General features: G+C 48.3%; 1 long non-coding RNA gene across 2 annotated transcripts; it reads left to right on the top strand.

Annotated features, from left to right (window-relative positions):
• The first annotated feature begins 431 nt into the window (after positions 1 to 431).
• LOC141996774 (uncharacterized) lies at positions 432 to 5,435 on the top strand. 2 transcript variants are annotated; one of them, XR_012641609.1, is made up of 3 exons: positions 432 to 533; positions 1,247 to 4,288; positions 4,846 to 5,435. It is a non-coding gene; the product is annotated as an uncharacterized LOC141996774 (long non-coding RNA). The 2 variants fall into 2 exon arrangements; XR_012641608.1 differs by lacking the exon at positions 432 to 533 and adding an exon at positions 562 to 754.
• The last annotated feature ends 1,216 nt before the right edge of the window (positions 5,436 to 6,651 follow it).

Genomic DNA, 6,651 nt, shown 5'->3' with positions numbered 1-6,651 from the left:
GTGCAGGGGTCAACATGGGATGAGATTAAAAAGGAAATGGAGGAAGTGTTACGGGACCTGGAGGGATGGGGGGTGGCTGAGGAGCCCACCCTCCTTGGTATGTGGGTAGTGGAAGAAGGTCCCTGCCCATGGGGACTGAATGCCTTCCAGGGAAAGGAGGCACTTCAGTCTGCTTGTGAGAGGGTTGAAGTAAGGGCAGCATTATGGGAAGCTGCCAGGAATCTTTCAAGTTTGGTGCTGCTTCAGCAAGGGCTGCTGAAGGGTTGTAAATTAGTTAGGGGTAGTGAAAGATGATGTGGCCCAAAAGGGTTTATAGTCAAAAGCAGAGTTATCTAATGACCTTTAGAGACTGGAACTGGGACTTGGTCCTGGGGGAGTGGAGAGAAAGAAGGGGGGGGGGGAAGTTTCAAAGTGCAACCTGCCTTTCCACACCCTTTTGTTTTTCTGAAGTTTTAATGGAGGGTACTTTGGATACTTACGTGAGATGTCAAGAAGGAAGTTTTTGTTTAATGATAAAACCCAGTTATATAAAGGTAACTGTATGTGCAACTCTGTGCAGTCACATTGGATGGAAGCTTGGTAATTAAATTATCCAAGGGGGTCAGGTCGAGTGGCTACTACCACCACTAGGCTTCTGTCCCCAGAAGCCTTTACAGCTCTTCTGAGTGAAAATGGGCCCTTTTCCTACAGAAATGGTCTATAAGGGACTGCTGCAGGCAGAGAGAGAATCTGATCAAAATTATTTGACTATTGGGTAATGTAATCAAAATCATTAAAGGATGTAAGGGGTTTCTATTGGAACTTAACTTGGCTGCCCCTGGTTGTGTCTCGTTGTACAAGATGGAAGTGTAATCGGGGTACAGTTGTGTAAAAGAGTAATCACAGTGCAGGGGATGTTAGGTAAAAGAGAATTTTGTGTGTTTGCACTGGTAAAAGAAAAGGAAAAGGGGAGGAATGATGGGAATACTGAGCCTTGGGGTGGCTCTGGGGGATCAGATTGTTGCTTTGGTGGGTGTGCATGACAACTCTGTGGGCATGGGGGAGGCAGTTACACCTTGTGTAAAATTAATATGGCTAATATAATGTTATGGAGGTTAAACTGTACGGAAGGAATGTGCATTTTCCCAGGACGTGGGCAATGTATATTGGAGAAGGGGTAAAAGAAATGCAAATAAAACATGGTACTTAATTAAAATCCTATTAGGGCTCCAAAAGGGACCACAATAGGCTGTGCTTTCTTTTTCAGATCTCTGTGTGTTTTGGAGCAGGAGATGAAAGTGGAAAGTAATCAGAACTCTGGTGGAAGTAAAATGTTTCCCTTTTAAGACAGTGTCTGAGCTGCTAACAGCTTTGGATCCAGAAGCAAGCTAGTAAGCCTCTGTGTAAATGCAAATTACCTAGCTGATGGGCACAAAGGAGCTGCAAATAATGAATACATCTGAACAGCAAACAGGCTTCTAGAAGACTCAGATTATGGCCCTCCAAAGAAAGGGAGGTGAAAAAACAAGTCAAGCCTGAAAATAAGGGGGACAGGTTAACTTTGTGTGTGTGTGCGTGTGTGTGTGTGTGTGTGTGTGTGTGTGTGCGCACGCGCAGTACTAAAATCTGAAGCTGTGTCTCAGCTATTACCTGAGAATAAACTTAAAGCTTGGTACAGCAGAGAAACTATTGCAAACTTGGTCTGTTGTACAAGAGGGGAAACTGAGGCACACCACCTCATGAATTTCATAAATGACCAGTGAGTGGGGTAATTCACTAGCTTGACTATAGAACAAAATAAGGACAGCCTGGAGGTAATTCTTCTGTTTTTCCTGCAATTAGCAAGGAAATTTGTAAAAGAAAGTGGTATTATTACTATTATTAAGCAATAATCTGTCCCCAACAAGGGGGTGGAAATTGTTTCTTTTGTTTTTCAGACACTACAAGGAAGCTGGCGCCAGTGGGAAAAATAACCCACAATACCATGGATCTGTGTTATGTGTTTGTCTTGTTGCTAGCATTGTTGTGTTTTAATGAACAGAAAACCTCATGACATGGGTGGGGGATGGCTTCAAAAGGCTGACCCTGGGGGGGAAGGTGTGTATGGGAATGCAAAATGCTCCACTAGGAGGCCAGCACCTGTGTAATAGCTACCGTGGTACCTGGAAATGGAATGGCAGCTAAGGTGGCCCCCACAAGCCCTATGGAAATAATGAGAAGGGGAGGAGCTCACTGGGAATCAATGGAGGGGTGTGTAAAATAGTGGAAATCAACAGAAGATGTTTGGATGTGCCCCTCTCCTGTGACTATGGAGGAGCAGGATCAATGGCCTATGCAAGGGGTGGACAGTTGGGTGTACTGTGTCTAAGGTGTTTTGCTGGGAATGTACATATTACTGGGGGCACAATTACACCAGCCTATAATCAAACTACACACATCTGCATGCTGCTATCTGGACTTTGGTGAACAAATGGATCTGTGAGTCTTATTGCTGTGAATATCAAACCAGGGCCTACTGCCTGATTCCATACCAAGTGGTCAAGCTGGTTTGGACAATATCCCATTTCTCTGTGAACATTCAATGGACTTATGATATGGACAAAAGCAAGCAAAACCTGCAGGGGCAGCTTGTTGCAACTGCCAACAACTGGACACATCAGATCGTGACCCCGTCGAAGGAGGAGAGGCAGTGTTTTGGGGGTGTCTCGGATGTTGGACCATACTGCAGTGGTCAGGACTCGATGTTGCTGTGGATTTTCTATTGTTAACCGTACTTGTGTTACGTTGCATATGGAGATAATCTCTAAGTAATGTAGTAAGCCCTCCAAACCCTACAGTGTACTAGACAACCCGGACCCAACCTTCTCGGGCCCACTGTAATAGGAAGTCTGGAACACTAATTGGAATAGGTGTGGTATGCCCGTACGAGAGAAGGTGCAGGGCACTAGACTACACAAGGGGCAGTGGGAGAAATGGAATATCGACACCTTCCACCTTGATGCCTGGCCCTATCAGGAAATGTGTCGCCATATGTCCTATGCTTTTCCAGGGATACCTGGGCAGGAGGATCCCAAAAGAAAAAGAAAAAAAAGGGGTGGAGTGTTAGGATATAATTATTCAGGCCTGTCTGCAAAGGCCTGTATTTCAAGAATTTAGGTGTATTCTTATCACTTGGCTAATTATAGAGATGTAAAAGAATCAAAATCACTGTCTGCCGGTGTAAGGGCCTTCTCTTACCGTGACAGTCTGAGGCCCTGTTCTTAGGCTAAGGCCTTTGGCTAAGCAGCAGAGGCGGCCATAAGCTGGGAAGCGACCGGTCACCTCCTCCCATTCCAAACTAGTCCCATTGAAAGAAGGTGCTACTGGGCTCTGAGCCCTGGTCTACACTAGGACTTTAGGTCGAATTTAGCAGCGTTAAATCGATGGAAACCTGCATCCGTCCACACGATGAAGCCCTTTATTTCGACTTAAAGGGCTCTTAAAATCGATTTCTTTACTCCACCCCTGACAAGTGGATTAGGGCTTAAATCGGCCTTGCCGGCTCGAATTTGGGGTACTGTGGACACAATTCGACGGTATTGGCCTCCGGGAGCTATCCCAGAGTGCTCCATTGTGACCGCTCTGGACAGCACTCTCAACTCAGATGCACTGGCCAGGTAGACAGGAAAAGAACCGCAAACTTTTGAATCTCATTTCCTGTTTGGCCAGCGTGGCAAGCTGCAGGTGACCATGCAGAGCTCATCAGCACAGGTGACCATGATGGAGTCCCAGAATCGCAAAAGAGCTCCAGCATGGACCGAACGGGAGGTACGGGATCTGATCGCTGTATGGGGAGAGGAATCCGTGCCATCAGAACTCCGTTCCAGTTTTCGAAATGCCAAAACCTTTGTCAAAATCTCCCAGGGCATGAAGGACAGAGGCCATAACAGGGACCCGAAGCAGTGCCGCATGAAACTTAAGGAGCTGAGGCAAGCCTACCAGAAAACCAGAGAGGCAAACGGCCGCTCCGGGTCAGAGCCCCAAACATGCCGCTTCTATGATGAGCTGCATGCCATTTTAGGGGGTTCAGCCACCACTTCCCCAGCCGTGTTGTTTGACTCCTTCAATGGAGATGGAGGCAACACGGAAGCAGGTTTTGGGGACGAAGAAGATGATGATGATGAGGTTGTAGATAGCTCACAGCAAGCAAGCGGAGAAACCGGTTTTCCCGACAGCCAGGAACTGTTTCTCACCCTGGACCTGGAGCCAGTACCCCCTGAACCCACCTGAGGCTGCTTCCTGGACCCGGCAGGCGGAGAAGGGACCTCCGGTGAGTGTACCTTTTAAAATACTATACATGGTTTAAAAGCAAGCATGTGAAAGGATTACTTTGCCCTGGCATTCGCGGCTCTCCTGGGTGTACTCCCAAAGCCTTTGCATCCTTCATGGTAGGACACTTTACCACTCCAGGCCAGTAACACGAACTCGGGAATCATTGTACAACAAAGCATTGCAGTGTATGTTTGCTGGCGTTCAAACAACATCCGTTCTTTATCTCTCTGTGTTATCCTCAGGAGAGTGAGATATAATTCATGGTCACCTGGTTGAAATAGAGTGCTTTTCTTCAGGGGACACTCAGAGGAGCCCGTTCCTGCTGGGCTGTTTGCCTGTGGCTAAACAGAAATGTTCCCCGCTGTTAGCCACGGGGAGGGGGGAGGGTTGAGGGGGTAGCCACGCGGTGGGGGGAGGCAAAATGCGACCTTGTAACGAAAGCACATGTGCTATGTATGTAATGTTAACAGCAAGGTTTACCCTGAAAGAGTGCAGCCACTGTTTTATAAAATGTGTCTTTTTAAATACCGCTGTCCCTTTTTTTTTCTCCACCAGCTGCATGTATTTCAATGATCACAGGATCTTCTCCTTCCCAGAGGCTAGTGAAGATTAGAAAGAAAAAAAAACGCACTCGAGATGAAATGTTCTCCGAGCTCATGCTGTCCTCCCACACTGACAGAGCACAGACGAATGCGTGGAGGCAAATAATGTCAGAGTGCAGGAAAGCACAAAATGACCGGGAGGAGAGGTGGCGGGCTGAAGAGAGTAAGTGGCGGGCTGAAGAGAGGGCTGAAGCTCGAATGTGGCGACAGCGTGATGAGAGGAGGCAGGATTCAATGCTGAGGCTGCTGGAGGACCAAACCAGTATGCTCCAGTGTATGGTTGAGCTGCACCAAAGGCAGCTGGAGCACAGACTGCCACTACAGCCCCTGTGTAACCAACCGCCCTCCTCCCCAAGTTCCATAGCCTCCACACTCAGACGCCCAAGAACGCGGTGGGGGGGCCACCGGCCAACCAGCCACTCCGCCACAGAGGATTGCCCAAAAAAAGAAGGCTGGCATTCAATAAATTTTAAAGTTGTAAACTTTTAAAGTGCTGTGTGGCATTTTCCTTCCCTCCTCCACCACCCTTCCTGGGCTACCTTGGTAGTCATCCCCCTATTTGTGTGATGAATGAATAAAGAATGCATGAATGTGAAGCAACAATGACTTTATTGCCTCTGCAATCAGTGATCGAAGGGAGGAGGGGAGGGTGGTTAGCTTACAGGGAAGTAGAGTGAACCAAGGGGCGGGGGCTTTCATCAGGGAGAAACAAACAGAACTTTCACACCGTAGCCTGGCCAGTCATGAAACTGGTTTTCAAAGCTTCTCTGATGCGTACCACGCCCTCCTGTGCTCTTCTAACCGCCCTGGTGTCCAGCTGCGTGTAACCAGCACCAGGCGATTTGCCTCAACCTCCCACCCTGCCATAAACGTCTCCCCCTTACTCTCACAGATATTGTGGAGCACACAGCAAGCAGTAATAACAGTGGGAATATTGGTTTCGCTGAGGTCTAAGCGAGTCAGTAAACTGCGCCAGCGCGCCTTTAAACGTCCAAATGCACATTCTACCACCATTCTGCACTTGCTCAGCCTGTAGTTGAACAGCTCCTGACCACTGTCCAGGCTGCCTGTGTACAGCTTAAGGGGTAGGCTGGGTCCCCAAGGATACATATAGGCATTTCAACATCCCCAACAGTTATTTTCTGGTCTGGGAATAAAGTCCCTTCCTGCAGCTTTTGAAACAGACAAGAGTTCCTGAAGATGCGAGCGTCGTGTACCTTTCCCGTCCATCCCACGTTGATGTTGATGAAACGTCCCTTGTGATCCACCAGAGCTTGCAGCACTACTGAAAAGTACCCCTTGCGGTTTATGTACTCGGCGGCTTGGTGCTCCGGTGCCAAGATAGGGATATGGGTTCCGTCTATGGCCCCACCACAGTTAGGGAATCCCATTGCAGCAAAGCCATCCACTATAACCTGCACATTTCCCAGGGTCACTACCCTTGATATCAGCAGATCTCTGATTGCGTGGGCTACTTGCATCACAGCAGCCCCCACAGTAGATTTACCCACTCCAAATTGATTCCCAACTGACCGGTAGCTGTCTGGCGTTGCAAGCTTCCACAGGGCTATCACCACTCGCTTCTCAACTGTGAGGGCTGCTCTCATCTTGGTATTCATGCGCTTCAGGGCAGGGGAAAGCAAGTCACAAAGTTCCATGAAAGTGCCCTTACGCATGCGAAAGTTTGGCAGCCACTGGGAATCGTCCCAGACCTGCAACACTATGCGGTCCCACCAGTCTGTGCTTGTTTCCCGAGCCC

Source organism: Natator depressus, chromosome 12 (genome assembly GCF_965152275.1).
Source record: "Natator depressus isolate rNatDep1 chromosome 12, rNatDep2.hap1, whole genome shotgun sequence".
Taxonomy (NCBI): domain Eukaryota; kingdom Metazoa; phylum Chordata; order Testudines; family Cheloniidae; genus Natator; species Natator depressus.
Note: the sequence above shows the minus strand (reverse complement) of the source record. Positions and strands in the feature narration are given on the sequence as shown.